This window comes from Emydura macquarii, unplaced genomic scaffold (genome assembly GCF_026122565.2).
Source record: "Emydura macquarii macquarii isolate MOO-44397 ecotype Brisbane River unplaced genomic scaffold, CSIRO-AGI_Emac_v2 contig_2369, whole genome shotgun sequence".
NCBI classification, from domain to species: Eukaryota; Metazoa; Chordata; order Testudines; family Chelidae; genus Emydura; species Emydura macquarii.
In genome coordinates, this window is record NW_027132506.1 from 864,961 (window position 1) to 880,833 (window position 15,873).

Here is a 15,873-nt window from a genome sequence, read left to right on the forward strand (position 1 = left end):
AGTGGCAGGGCCCAGAGCAATTCCCAGGTCTCACACCTAGGCCCGGGCTGCCCTCTATGGCCCAGGCCCCGCTCCAGTCCTCTGGGGGCAGGACGCATTGCATGCTGAGGCTTCCACCAGCCAGGCCGTGATAAGGCGGCGCCCCCACCCCCGGCCTGAACCGTGGGCTGTCCTCCAGGCCTCCCCTCCTCGCTCCGACCCTCCTGAGGCCGGCCGGCGGCAGGCGGCACGCACCAGCCTGCCCAGCTTCCCTCTCCAGGTGCTGCCGTGGAACGGCTTCGTCGCCAAGCCTCAGACGCCTGAGCCCGTTGCTAGGGGACAAAACCATTCCAGCAGGGAGGGGGGTTCAACTCCGCCCCCCCCCCCCGCATGTTAAATATTAACAGTCCTAAAGTCAGTGGTTCGTTCCTACCGGCGCTACTTCTCCCCCATAGGTCTGACTCCCCCTCCCGACACTTTGTATGGTGTTTGAATGTGCATTGCGCCCTCCCCCCTTTAGTGAATTTGGTTGCGTCCCAGCAGAGAGCCCTGGATGGGAGGGGAAGTGTGGAAGAGGAGTAGAGTGGGGCAGAGATGCAGGCTAGAACGTCCCATGACAACCAGGAAGTTGGCCTCTCTTGCCGTTAGGAAGGCTACTCGGTGGTCAGTGCAGCCTACTGGTCTGTATGGCAAAGAGGGGTACTTAGTGCATCCAGCAGCGTTAGTGCCCAAGGGTTTCTGGGCCATTGCCTTGTGGTTAAGGCACTGGACTGGCACTCTGGAGATGTGGGTTTCAGGCACTGCACTGGCACGGGGGGGCACTGGGAATGAGGCTAACGCAACCCTCCACTCTGGTTTCTCTGTTTAGACTGTAAGCTATGTGGGGCAGGAGCTGTCTCCCACTGGGAATTCATACAGTGCCTAGCACCGTGGGGCCTTGCTCATCTGGAGCCTCTAGGAGCTGCTGTAATACAAGTAATGAAGAAAATCTGCTGCTGATTCGGGTCACATCATTGCCCATCCTGTACTCCAGGCCAATGCTATTTTGAGAGTGGGGGGAAGTCTACAGGGAGGGGACAGACTCTCTAAATAAGTAAAGATCAGATGTCTCTCTGAAAACTATGCTCTTATTCAGCCATCAGTTAGTTATGGGTTTGATACAGGACTTACTGGGTGAAACTTTCTGGTTTGTATTATGGGTGCAGTAGATAATCATAATGGTCCCTTCTGGCCTTAAAATGTAGGAAGGAAAAACATGCTGGAGGCAGGTTGATTTAAAAAAAAAAAAAAAAAAAAAAAGGGGGGGGGGGGTTTCCTGGACTTGATCAGGGGATTTGGAAATTTAGTATAAAACTCAATGAAGTGGAATCATAGGCAAAGTGCAGCTGAAGCAGAAAAGTATGTGATTAATTAATTTCTCAGGATTCTGCCATTTATTGCACAGACTCCATCTCCCCCTGCAATGACCCCAGGAATAGGTTCATTTCTGAAATGCAGCTGTAGAGGCTTTAAACAGGTACACATTTTACAAGTGTAAGACATGGAACATGCCAGCCATTATTATTTATACTGTAACAGCATCCAAAGGCTCCAAGAAGGATCAGAGGCCCATAGAGCTGTGCCCGCTCATACCAATATATGGCCATTTCCCCAAAGAACTTGCAGTCTAAAACAGGCAGAAAATGCTGGAAAAGAGATATAACATACAAGCAAGCAAGATGAAAATTGCCACCTATTTTGTTAACTCCATGGATATTTCTTTGGGAGTGTAGGGGAGGATAGAAGGGAAACGGGGTAAAAAGCAAGAGAGGAGAGATGGGAAGGGGATGATGGAAGAGTAGAGAGGCTCCAGAGGAGCATGGAGGAAGAAAGATACAAGGTTGGATCAGAAGCCATAGTGCAAAGGAGGTGATGGGTAGGTGGCTGGAGGCAGAAGGTCAGTGTTGCTCCTGGGGCTAGAACCTTCCATATAATACTGTAGTACAAATTCCTTCACCCACTCCCCTATTGGTTTTGGCTACATGGGCAGTTGCTGCTGTTGGCATATGCAAGCTGCTACCATGCAATTCAGCTACTCAGAGTTGTACCTAGAATTTAAGTGACAGGTACCATAATATACAGCTGCAACGGCTGAAAGGAGAGCTACAAGCAGACTGCCTACACTGCTCTACCCCCATACGCTGGATAGTGTGGACACAAAGTGTGCTGGAAACATCTAAGCCTTGCAACAGTTCAGACCTTTCCAGCTCCTATAGACAGGGGCATCTGTTAGATCACGGGGGCAGAGAATCTGGCCTCATGGGGGCAGCAGAGCTCACACAATGAACACAGGATTCCACAGCTGGCACAAGCATAAAAAAATGTTACTAGTGGAGCTGGGCTGTGTACAAAGCCAGCTGGTACTGGGTAGTTGAGTCAGCCAGGGAAACATTGGTGCATTTGTAAAATGTGCAAGCAAGAAAACATCAAGGTTAGGCAGACCCAAAGAGGGTATGATAATATCTTTTATTGGACCAACGTCTATTAGTGAGAACAAAGCTTACAAGCTACACAAGAGCTTTTCCACCAGAAGCTGGTCCCATAAAAAATATTATCTCACCCATCTTGCCCCTTGCATATCCTGGGACTGACACAGCTACAAACGCACTGCAAACAGGGTCAGGCAGAGCTTCAGAGGGTGGTCCCCAAGGCAAGGGGCACATCAGCCTCTTGCTGCACAAAGGCTCCCCTTCCAGCAACACACACCTGCCATGCAGCAGCTTGACAATCAACTCCCCAGAAGAAAAAGGGTCACAGAAGCTGACATGCCCAGAGCTGAGCTACCCCATGCCCCAGCCAAAGCAGAGGGTGCTTAGGAAAGTCCCGGATGTATGTGTCCCCTGGTTACCCCAGGTCGTGTGCCTTATTTAAAAGGGAGTGCAATGGCTCGGGTTGATTGTCTTTGATATCAGTATATATCCTTTCTACATGGCCGAGCAGTTGGATCTCACATCTCACTGAAAGGTGGTAGAGAGGCTGGGTAGGTAAACACTGGCTGAGTATTCCCAGTAGAGAGCCTAGGTGATCTAGCTTTGGCCCAGTCTCCTCAGCAAAAGGAGAAAATGAATTCACAGCAGGTTGTCCTGCCCCTATGGTTCAGTTCATCTCCCTTTACTATGCATTTCAAGGGTTGATACAAAATGCTTCAGTGAGTCAGAAGATGAAGGCCCAGCTGGTTAAATTTTTAGGCTTTCAAGAAGCTATCGAGCCATAACAGAGATCAGACGGGTGCGTGACTGACAGTACTCGAACGAAGTCTGTGTATTGACTGCTCCTATTCCCCACTCTCCTTTGAAAGAGGCAAAGCCTGATGCCCCAAGGGGAGATACACACCCAGGACAATTGCTTGCCACTGTGATTGCCACAGTCTTGAGCAGATGTCCCCTTTCCCTTTGATGCGGTTTTGGCCCGGCCTGGCTGAACCAGAGGAAGGTTAGGTCGAAATGGGTGTGCAAGAATCACACAAAGCTTTGGTGATTGGCAGCTGACACATTAGCCATCGTAATGCACTATCATTCTCACATCATCCTGCTATGACTGGGATATGTGGTGTGAGCATCAAATGGCAGCTCCAGCGCGGCTCCGCAGGGAGCGTTAGCATTGTGTTTCAGATTGCAGTTCTTTATCCTGCCCCCTCTTTGTCTGGGTCTTGGGTCTGATGATATTTACACAGAATGCTGCATTGGTCTGAAGCCCCTAGACACGTGTTTATGAATACCTTACCCTGGGCTCAGTGGTTAGTGCGGCTGCATGTCCATGTCCACCCAGAGAAGTCAGTACCCTTTGACTCCCCTCTATGAGCCACCCACATTGCCAAATTCCACGTGGGAACAGTGCCAGTTGACTCTTGCTGCCCCTCCATGCAGGGTGCAGATACAGTCTTGGCTCTGCCCCAATACAGCCCATGCAGAGGAGGTGGGGAAGTAATGTGTGCCATCAAAAGGACTGGTGCAGATTATCACCCACAGAGCAAGGTAAGGGGTGGGGGGAAAAACAGGAACCAGCCCGAGACTCTGTCACAGCCATTCACTGCCCCTGACTCAGGCTGGATTGCACAGGTACAGTGGTCTAAGTCGCCTCATTGGCTCCAAGGAGATGATTTGCAGACTAAGGGTGCAAGCATGAATTAGGGTAGGCCCTCCAGCCTGTAACAGAGCTAAGACTCCTGTGTTAGCCTAGAACTTTAAGGTTCTGTTTGAGAATCATCAAGCCAGTGTGAATTGCGTGCAGCATTTGAACCCAAGTCTTGGAGGAGAAATGCATGAAACAAGCATGTAAACCTCTGTCTTGAGTGGATACTGTACAAATCACTGCTTACCTGCAGCATATGAATGGCTTGATTCTCATCAGGTAGGTGGAAAAAAAAAATCAGTGTAATCTCATTGGCCTCAACTCCCCACTGACTTACTCCTATTCTCCAGCAGTAGCGTATCAGGTCTATACATGCCACACACAGTAGAATGACACTGCAGTAATGGATGTATCTGAAAACCATCACCACTCAAAGCAATTCCTGAAACTGCCAGACAATTTTAACAATGTCCTTCCTATAAGAGTAAAATAAAGAAATTTCAATATAAAAATGTCTGACTTCCATGAACTTTAAAGATGAGGTGGGATATGCTGAGCTGGATTCTCTGCTGCCTTGTGTCATCCTTTACACCTAGGGAAAGTGGGCGTAGAACACTCAGATATAGTAGCATTTTCTCTCACACACCCCCACCCCCACCCAAAATTCTTTCTGCAGAGGGTGTAAGTGACTACATGAGGTGCAAAGCCATTGGAGAATCAGGCCCTAGATAGCCATCTACACAACTACATGCATTCCCACACACAAGACACGGCATTAGAGTACACAGCTGAACATGTGAACACCCTAACAATACATCTGACAGAAGCTACTTAATCATACTTTATGATACAATATCACCAGGAAGAGTCATCTAGAAAAGGAAAGAGTCAAGGCTATGTCAATTTTGACTTTGTATATGAGAGAAAGAGAGAGAGAGAGACTCTCCAGTGAGGAGGTTGTTTGAATTTAGGAAGGCAATATTAAGCCAGATTCCCTTTTATGTTCCAGCTGCTTTCAACTGCTCTGACGATAAAAGAAGCCATAAACCAGCCAGTTAAAATGAGTCGATGTGTGTTGTGTTTTGCTGGAGCAGCACTGAGCAGCCAGAGTGCAGTGGTGACCTACCCTTTTTGTTTTGTCCTGTGTAAAAATCAGTGGAACTAGTCCTCTTCTTTAACTACCTTTTTCAATGCAACCTTAATGATGAAACTGCAATCATGACGAAATTGTAAAGATGGGTTTGTTAACTAAATAGAGCAAAGACTTTACCCCCAATCTCTACCACAACACCACGGTGAACAGAGCACCTAGATCAGTTCTTTTGGATTACAGACCATGCAAACTAAGAGTCAGGTTTTCGTAACTTCCCAGCATGGCTGCAGTTGGGAACAGACATCAGCTGAGGTCCACGCTGCAAACTGAACTGCGAAGGTTTAGTAGCAAGGAGAAAGTATTGAGGCTGGGATATTCCAAGATAGCCTACAGGGATCAAAGGCCCAGATCCTCAAATGTAGTCAGTCGCCCAACACCCATTGGCCTTAGAAGCCAAAATACTATGGGTATTCAATGGTAGTTGGGCACCTAGTTCCCTCAAAGTCCCAGCCTAAAGGATGAACGGCCAGATTTTTATGCAGCCCCAGATGATGCACAGAAAAGTCACTGCACCAAGAAAAAAGAGGAGTGGGGGGGGGATTAGAATTCCAGAGTCCCATAGAAAGTGTCCTCCAGACAGTTCTCCACCTCCTTGAAACTATCACTGGCGACTAGAAGCATGGATCATCAAGCAAAAGTCCGACTGCAGTACCCTTACTCTCACCGAGTAGTGCTCCCCAGCAGTGTGATTATTCATGTGGTAAGGTACTATTCACTGCAAATCAGAGTCTCACAATCTGGCCTACAATGGACCCAGGTGCCCCCAGTCTCTGCTGGAAAGAATCTGGCCAGCAAGGTCGCATTTTCTGGCACTGCCCGCAACTCACAAAAAGATCCATGCTCATCCACCCATGCAGGCTGCAGAATGTGATGCACAGGAAGATACAAATAGAACATATGCTCTCTTCTAGGAAATGCCACTCACACCATTTAAAATGCCAAATGACATCTTAACAGTAGCTGCTAGGGAAATGTATCGCCTTACTGGGACTTAAACAGTCCTACAATGCAAATGTGCCTCCCTACATGCAAGGGAGCAGTTCCTCAGCAGTTTAAATCAGCACCTCTCCTTTGAATTGAATAGAACTACACCCACCTACACCAGCTGAAGATCTGGCCCAAGATACTGAATAGACCAGGATTCAAAGCAGACACAGCCAGGACCAGTTCAGAGCGGAATCTTAACAGAGCTACTATTTGCATCTACAGAAACACAGCTTTGCCTTGAACTACAGAAATATCCCAGCATTACAGGGGAATATGAGAGCAATGCCAACAGCTGAATTGACTCAAGTAGTATGCCGCCATTCTAGGTCCTATATATTGACTGGATCCCAAGTGTCTCTTCCAGCTACTTATCACTTGATATATTGCACCAATTACCAGCGTGGTTTTCTATGATCAGTAATACTGAATAGTCAATATCCCTGTTTTTTCATCATTTACCTGTATACGTTAATGCATATTTGGAATTCCTTACTGCTTACTCAGTAGTGAATCTTCTGGTGAGCTTCCCTTTGAAACAAACACACACACACAAATTATGAGGAGAATATTTGAGGAAAGCATACAATAAATGGAATTTTATACACCATTCCGGTTGGCTATTGTACAAATGATCATTGTAACAGTGCTTACAATACGCAATTGAAAGGAATAAACATGAATTGCGGCAGGGACGGTCAAGTGGGTGTACGCATGCAAAGCGCCTGACAATGCAGTCCCTGGGTGCAACCATATTACAAGTCTAACTAATCTCTGTCCCTCCTCCCCTACTACATAGCTGTATGCAGCAGATGTCATTGGTCTACACATATGTGGAGTGTGCCTGTCAAAGGCCATCCACCTTCTTGGAAGGCAGAGGCCTGGAGAGGATACATCAGCAAGCTGCAGGGTTCAGCAAACTCTGGTTGCTGTGTTAGAGTTGTGACAAGTTTAGGTAATGCACACCCATTCTGTGTAGTGCTTTGTCGCCCTCTAGTGGTGGCTGAGACACAATTACGAACTCTTAGTTCAGGCAGTAGAGAGTCATTCTTTAAGATCTAGAGGTCACAGGTCCCTCCCCACTGCCGATGACCCAGAGTGAAGTGCAGCATTACAAGTAGTGGTCCATATGGGGATTTGAATCTGGGGGACTTCTGAAGCTCAAGATGAGCTTCCCCAGCTGGCAGGGAGTGTGTAACACACCCACTCAACGCATGTAAGCTCTTTTATTTGAATGCAAGGAACAGCACAGTACCCAAGATTTGAAGTAAACCCTAGTCGTGGACTTGCAGGAAGTGCACCTTATAGGAAAGGAATGGCAAATCAAGTCAGAAAATTACAAATTCCTACTGTATATCATCATCATGCTGATTTCTGGCTCGCCCCTTCCCCCTCCATGTGTTGATGCTACAGTCCCCATTTCAGCACCTGCCAGGTCCTCTTACAGAGCTGACATTTCCATTCCTGGCATTTTCCGCGGCGCCATCTCAGAATTAATGGCCGGATATTAACAGTGATGGGGCCGTTTATCATAATTAGTCTCATGAAGCTACTAAGCATTCAACTATTTTTCATCAGAGCTGAGGAAATAAACTGCAGAATCCCAGAGACGAGACGGACAATTTATTTATTGATTGATTTATTTTGGTCTGTCACATTTTGTCTTTAAAGTTTGCCAAGCCAAGCAGTGCTCCTTGGAGAGGACAACAACAAGGCTATCCTAACCCAGGCAAACATGCTGCCATTCAGACGCTCTGGTGCCAGCCGATATATTGAGGAGACATTTGTTATGCTGACATCTTCTGTAACACATGCCCCACGCCTCACCCAAGCTAAAGTAAATGACAAGTCACAATTAGCTGTCAGAGCTTGTCCTGCCAGCCTCAGCTAGCATCCACCAGACAGTGCAAAGAAAGGAAACTCAATCCGTTTTCCCAGCGATGGTAAGCTTGGGCACCATTTCCCCAAAGGGAGGTAGTCCAGGAGCTGTACTTCCCACCATTCGTCATTTGGCCATGTGTTCTGGGTGATGCTTGTGCAATGCTAAAGAGGGATGCCACAACCAACATGCATGTTGACTGTGCGTGGGATCTGTGCCTAGGAGCAATTGCTCCTATGTACCTTTACCAGGCAATCTAGCTGCAAGTCTGGTGATGTATCATGCCACTGTCTGCTTCTCTCACCCAAAGCTCCTGAGTCCCATATTACCCATAGGTGATTGGGGGGGGAGGGGAGAAGATGGCAAAGGCTGCTAAATTAGTGAAACCAGACTCTCATCCCTCATGGCTAGTAAGCTCTCCACTGGCTTTTGGGTCCATTATCAGCACTTTGCCTCACAAGGGGAAGTTGACTGTCACCCTAAACAAGCAGTGGTTAAACCCTTCAAGTCTAATGAAGTCAACGGAAAGACTTTCATTGACTTCAGTGGGAATGGAATTGGAACATCTTCGAGAAGCCATCCTTTAACACCTTCCATTTCCTGCCCTGTCTCTAACATTCTTTTCTTGGGAGAAGGTTACCAAGACCATGCTGGCAAGCCAAGTCCAAGAACAACCTGATTCCTCTAGCTTCTTGGATGTGTATTAATGCCTTTAGGTTTGGGGCATGATGACTGCACTTCATTGTAGGGATACGATCAAGCCAAGCAATGGACAGAAATAAAGCCTCCATACTATTTTAGTAGCTCTTTCATCAGCCTCTGGCGTGGACAACCATGTGACATATAGGTGGCAGCCTGTGGGATCAGACAGGCTGGCTTAAAAGAAGGGAATTCCATTCATTTCTTTCTCCTCATCTCATCCTCTCTGTCCTCACCTTTCCCTACTTGTAGCTTTCCAATAATGCCAGGTATAGAGTTACACGTTCAGATAGTCCATATGTTTTGTTCTAAGTGCCCCACCCAGACCATGTCCTAATAGAGTGGCTCTTTCATTGTAAGAACTCAAGTGTCCCTTCTGTCCACACCAAGTGCATTTCAGAACTCCAGGACTCACTGCACCATGCAACTTTCCTCTACCCAGCTCTGCCCCCGGCATCCAAGTCTGGACCTGCATTATCTCCTATTCCTGACCTTGTCCCCTCCACAGGCAATAGCTCTCCTAATGTACATTAATTCCTCATCTGTACACCTCTTAGTACTCCAATCCTGAGTTTTGACCCAGCTCCACAAATGCATCTCAGTCCTGATTTTCAGCATCTCTTGCTGTTGCAGTCCTGGGCTTCCCTTCATAAAGGAAGGGTGGTACAATGGTTAAAGGGATTAGCGAAGGATTCCTTGCTCTGCCACAGATTTGCTGTGTGACCTTGGGCAAGTCACAGTTTGTGTCTCAGTTTCCCTCATCTGTACAATAGGGCTAATAGCACTGGCCTTCCTCACAGGGGCGCTATGAGGTTAAATACGTTAAAGAGCAAGGCACTCACACTATGATGTGAGTAGGTAGATATAGCTCTGACAATGCACCTCAGTTCTAACCCACAACCCAGTAAAGGAGATCATCAAGAGCTTTCTTTCCATCCCAATGTTTCTATGCAAACATCAAACATTTGTGTTTGAATAGTACATTCTTTTGCCAGTGTGAAGCTAGTAATTAAAGCCAGATGGTGACTTGCTTACAGTCTGACACTGGGTCCACATGCTGCTGGGTGGCATTTTTTTTTTAAACAAGAAGCCAACCACCAGCAGGAAGATCAGAAAAGCCGAGTGCAATTAAAAACTTAATTTCCAGATACACTGCACAGCATATTCCAGGTGAGAACTAAGTGCTTCTGGCTGCAGTGCTTGGCAGAATGAGCACAGAGCATAGGCCATGCTCCAAGCCAGTGTGTCTGAACCTGAGATTTCCTTTGTTACAGCATGACAATGCACAATAATTTGGTGTCATCACCTGCAAGGATAATTAGCAAAGCCAATCCTACAATCCCCACTCATCTGAGAAAGCCCATTGACACAGATAGAGTATTTGCATAAGCAAGAAGTACTTGTGTCAGTGTGTACATTTTTGTGTGTGTGTGTCAGTGTGTGTTTCAATTCGTTTTATACAATGACAATGCTAGTCAAAAGATTTAAGGAAATAAAAAGGGATTCCTAAGAATATACCAAAGTAGAACTAGAGAGAGAATATGTTTATAAGCAAGGGAGGATGAAATGATGGATAATATAAAAATGGCTGAAATTATTTACAGCAAAAATATCAAAAAGAACTTTTGGGGTAATGAAATAGGGGGGAGATAGGCCTTGTAAAAAAAAAAAAAAAAAAAAAGCTATTGATAAGAGCAGTTAAGGGAACACATGAAAACAACAAAAAATACATAAACCAGTCTAGTTCTGGATGATGGGCAGTGTAGGATGTTAGGAATTAGATAAATTTAGAGCCAGATTCTGATCCTTATTCATGTTGGATAGTACTTTACCCTCCCAGCCTCCATCCACTTCAAAGGATGAAGATGTGAAGTAAAGGCTTATCTACAAGGGATGTTATTATGTGGCAAGCTACTGGACTGTAGATTCACATTCTAGCTTGCTGCACAATTCTGTCCCGAGTAGATAAAGCCCAAGAGGCCACTTTGCATGGGGAAGCAGATCAGTATTTGGCCCTCACTGCACCATTGGCAATGGTATTTAAAGAGTTACAGAGAACTGGGAAGGTCCAAGAAGATTAGAGAAGAGTGAACGTGGTATCTATAGACAGAATAGGTAAGGGGATTTTGGCAGTTGCTGTTTGACAAATCTGACTCCTGCCCTTAGGAATAAACCAGAACAAATACTAAGAGGGAAATCTATAACCTTCTAGAAGGTAACACAGAACCATATGTGATAAGCAAGAGTTTATAAAGGATGAGTCTTGCAAGACACATGATTGCCTTTTTTTGGCTAGAACTACAAAATGAAGGACTGAAGGGAAAACAAAAGTCACCATATACTTGAATTAGCGTGACGCATGCTAATCTCACCAAATCTTACTCTCATACAGGACTGATCCTGCATAGCATGGAGCACCCTCAGCTCCTACTGAAGGCCCTGGCAGCCAACGGTGCTCTGTACCTCACAGGAAGAGGCCCAGAGTGAATGCAAATCAATGTGGATGCAAACATTGGCGCTTGAGTTGGAAAGAGGCTAAAGGAACAGAAATAACTGACAATGCATGTCAAACGGGGGAGAGGGTAGTGGAGGTACATAGCTTGGTACCACTCAGTCCCATCTTATTTAGCATCTTCATTCAAGGTCTGGAAGAAAAACTGCAATTTAATAAATTTCACAAACATCAATGTCTCAGCTGGAGAAGTCGTGTAACAGGGTGCAAAGCGTATGAGCCTGCTCCAAAGCCCATTGAATTGGCCACTACTTACTACACTAAACAAGATCATCTCACTGTCATCTTGTGCTCCTTCATCTCTTTCGTGGATCCACTTGTTCTTTCATCTTACAATGAGATTGGGGACTCTTTGAGGCAGGGGCCATCTTCTCCAGGTTCGTATTTTAATAGACAAATTGGAGAATTGGGCCAAAAGAAATCTAATGAGGTTCAACAAGGACAAGTGCAGAATCCTCCACTTAGGATGAAAGAATCCCATGCACTGCTACAGACTGGGGACCGACGAGCTAGGCAGCAGTTCTGCAGAAAAGGACCTGGGGGTTACAGTGGATAAGAAGCTGGATATGAGTCAGCAGTGTGCCCTGGTTGTCAAGAAGGCTAATAGCATATTGGGCTGCATTAGTAGGAGCATTGCCAGCAGATCGCGCGAAGTGATTATTCCCCTCTATTCGGCATTGGTGAGGCCGCATTTGGAGTATTGTGTCCAGTTTTGGGCCCCCCACTACAAAAAGGATGTGGAGAAGTTGGAGAGAGTCCAGCGGAGGGCAACAAAAATGTTTAGGGGGATGGAGCAAAAGACTTATGAGGAGAGGCTGAGGGAACTGGGCTTGTTTACTCTGCAAAAGAGAAGAATGAGGGGGTATTTGATAGCAGCCTTCAACTACCTGAAAGGGGGTTCCAGGGAGGATGGAGCTAGGCTTGTCTCAATGGTGGCAGATGACAGAACAAGGAGCAATGATCCACCACCTCCCTAAGTAACCCATTCCAGTGCTTCACCACCCTCCTAGTAAAAAACTTTTTCCTAATGTCCAACCTAGACCTCCCACCCTGCAACTTGAGACCGTTGCTCCTTGTTCCTTCCTAAGTGGAGGACTCTACACTTATCTTTGTTGAACCTCATTAGATTTCCAGTTTGTTTATGTCACTCTGTATCCTATCCCTACCTTCCAGGGTATCTACCACTCCCCCCAGGTTAGTGTCGTCCGCAAACTTGCTGAGGGTGCAATCTACCTCATCCTCCAGATCATTATTAAAGATGTTGAACAAAACCGGCCCCAGGACCGACCCCTGGGGAACTCCGCTTGTGACCGGTTGCCAGCTAGACTTCTTCACTGTGTCCCTACCCTCCCAGCCATCCACCTCCCCGTCCCTTTGAAAGAATACCGCAATATGCTATGGGAATGTCCCTAACAGTATACAGCCAAATCAGCACTCACAGTCATAACCCCAAGTGCCCAGAAACCTCAGATTCTCCAGGAGAGTCGCTATGCGATAGCCTCCATGTTCTATCACTCGGCATTATGCAACCACGTGCAAAGCATGGTAACGGCCACTGCTCACCCATCCAGCTGCACAAAACACACTGAAATCAGCCTGCCAGTGTCTTTAGAGTAAAGGAGAGACAAAGCAGCAAAGAAGAGAAAATCCCTTATGACTGGGTGACAGAATAAAGTCATCCATGAAAAGGTAGCTAGGAAGTCATAGCCATAAGCGCCACATTGGAGCCATCCTGCACGTCCATGTTTGGGAGGGTCAAATGGTCTCCATACTGTGGAGTTCATAGACTTATCACCAGAATGACCGTTTTGGGGGGAGGAGATTTGATCGACACAGAGGAAGGAGGAGACAAACTGTAAAACCCTCAAGAATCCCATGTATCCACTGAGAAGTCAACATAGACACGCACGGATCCCTGGTGGAAGCGCAGCCCCCTCCAGCGGCTTTCTGGGCTCTCGCCAGCTGAGTGGCATAGCCTCCTTTGGACCTGTGCTGCCACTGGTACTCATGCCCTACATCTGACCGCCCTTCTCTGAAAGCAGTGCAATGCCCTCTCCAACCCCATTGATCTCCGGCTGAGGCCTGCAAAGGAATCAAGGGGAGCATGCCAAGGAAAAACAGTTCCACCCTCCCACATGCTGGGGGGGGGAGCTGTTTCTGCCCTATTTTTCCTCTTCTTCACACTGCAGAGAGGGGTGCAAGACTCATGGCTTTCTCAATTGCCCTGTGTTATGCGGCAGCCTCTTAAATGGGCACAGCTGGCCATCCTTGTGGTGGCCATTCCTAGCCAGCGTCGCTGAAGTAACATTATATGGAACTGTTTGGGTCCATTCAAGCTGACTGATGTAGTACTATCTTCCTCCCCCCACAGTCTCTTTTAGATCCAATTTCATGGTATGTGTATTTGGAATGTTTATTTGTGTCTCCTGGGGTCGCTCTGAAATATCAGATTCCCTGCTCTGTTTCCTCCCCCATTACGGAAATAAAGCTATGAGAGAAAGGGTACTGGGAAAATCCCAGGGGGTAATCAGCCCCTGCACGTCCCTGCTAATGATTGTAGTTTTTGTGCCTTTGTTTTCACAGGCCATTGCTTCCAGGAGCCACCAACAGGGCTAAGCTCCGCTCCTATTTGCTGGATGGCAAAGCGCAACCACAAGATGAGATTGCACATTATTCTGGCCCCAAAATTGGTCCTTGGCAGCAAAACGAAACCCACAAAAACCAAACAGCTTCATAGATTTTTAAGGACAGAAGGGACCATTAAGGTCATCGAGTCTGACCTCCTGTATGACACAGACCAGAAAATTTCTCTCAGTAAGCCCCCTGAAATATTCAGCTTTGTTCAACTTTACCCAAAGGCCGCTATTTTCAGCTTTTTGCCGGTTCCTTAGAAAGTGCCAAGACATCTAGCCCCATAAATGTAACATTTAGATAATCTACCATTCTGTCCAGTGTTCATGAGGCTATGCTGTGTCCTTTAGCTTCTGGGACATTCTCACACCACACTACTGCACCGTGGTACAAAACAGAACCCAGCTTGTGCTCTGACGGGATGTCTAATTTACAGCTCAAGTAGATGTATATGTGCGAGCTCTGATCAAGCATGTTAAAAATACCAGTGTGGCCATGGCAGCATGGACACAGTTTGGGCTAGCACCAGAGAGCACAAGTAGCACCTTAGAGGGGGTTATGCTCGGGCAGCTAGCCCAAGCTACTGTCCATGCTGTCACGGCCACATTGCTATTTTAGGCATGCTAGCTTGAGCAGAGCTAATGCACGGCTACCTACCTGAGCCAGGATTGCACCTCCCAGCTGCAGTGGAAGCATCCCACAGCTGAACGGGCTGCGGCAGGCTTACAGGCGTGAAGATTTGCCTGTGCCCGGAGAATAAGCAGATGAGGCTTCTGCATCTGCGTGGCCTGATTCTGATTTACACTGTTGAATGTCCATGGAGTTCAGTGCAGTCACGCCACTGTAAATTAGAGGAGGGTCGGACTTAGACACCATTATGGGGGGTAGGAATGGGCTTTTTTTAGACTCATGTTTCCAAAGGTCCACCTCATTTCAAAAGGGCAGCTGTCCCCATTCTCCAATCCACCCCTAAGCCATTTCACTGCGCCTTCTCAACCCTCCTTTGTCATGGTTTCCAGAAGAAGCTGGTGTTAGCTGACGTTTCAGGGAGATGAGGAGGAATTCTGCAGCTGTTTTAGTCCAATGGTCAGAGCAGGTAGTGTGAAAGAGTGGGTTAAAAGCCTGCCCCACACCTCCTGTGAATGAAAGATGGGAAGGCTAGCAGCCACCAAGAGCAGGACAAAGATGCAGAGAAGGGCGAGTTGAGTGGGATCAGCTAGAGTAATAGGTGTAACAGACAAAAGGGGAAAAAATAGGGTCCTCAATAGAGACCCCAGTGCAAGAGGCCTTGAAAAGCCACAGATACAAAGCCTGTTGCCCAGGAAACTCATGATGCCCCCTTGTTATTGTTGGCAACAGGAAATGGCCACAAGAACCATAATCCACGCCCCGCTGCTGCCACTGTCTTTTCCACTTGATTTAAGGCACAGAAAGAAGAGGCTTTTATTGTTCTGCTGCCTCACAGGGCGTCACCGTGCCCTTGGAATCGAGAGAGATTCCAGGCCCAGTGCTGTTTAATCTGGATGATCAGGCTGCCATGGCAACCAAACAGGCCAGGACTCCTGAAGGTTAGAAGCAAACTCATCTTCTCCCGATAAGAGGCAATGTGTGGCCAAGGCACATACATTTCACACATATGCTCGTGCCCACCACACATGCCAATGTGTTTACATGCATACAATTACCCACATCCACAGGGATGGGAGTTGCCAGGCAGGAGTTGGACGAATTGCAAGGCTGGGGCCTGTAAACAAGGGTCAGGCTGGGGTCAGAGACCAGAGATCAGGAGACAAGGCAAAGTCTGGCATTGCAGCAGGCTGAGGTCTGTGTGGTTTGCCCAGACATCTTCCTGGGGCAACCCCTGGAGTTAAGTAGGGACGCCTGGCCAATCAGAGGGCTGCAGGGTACAGTCACTTAGTCTTGGGG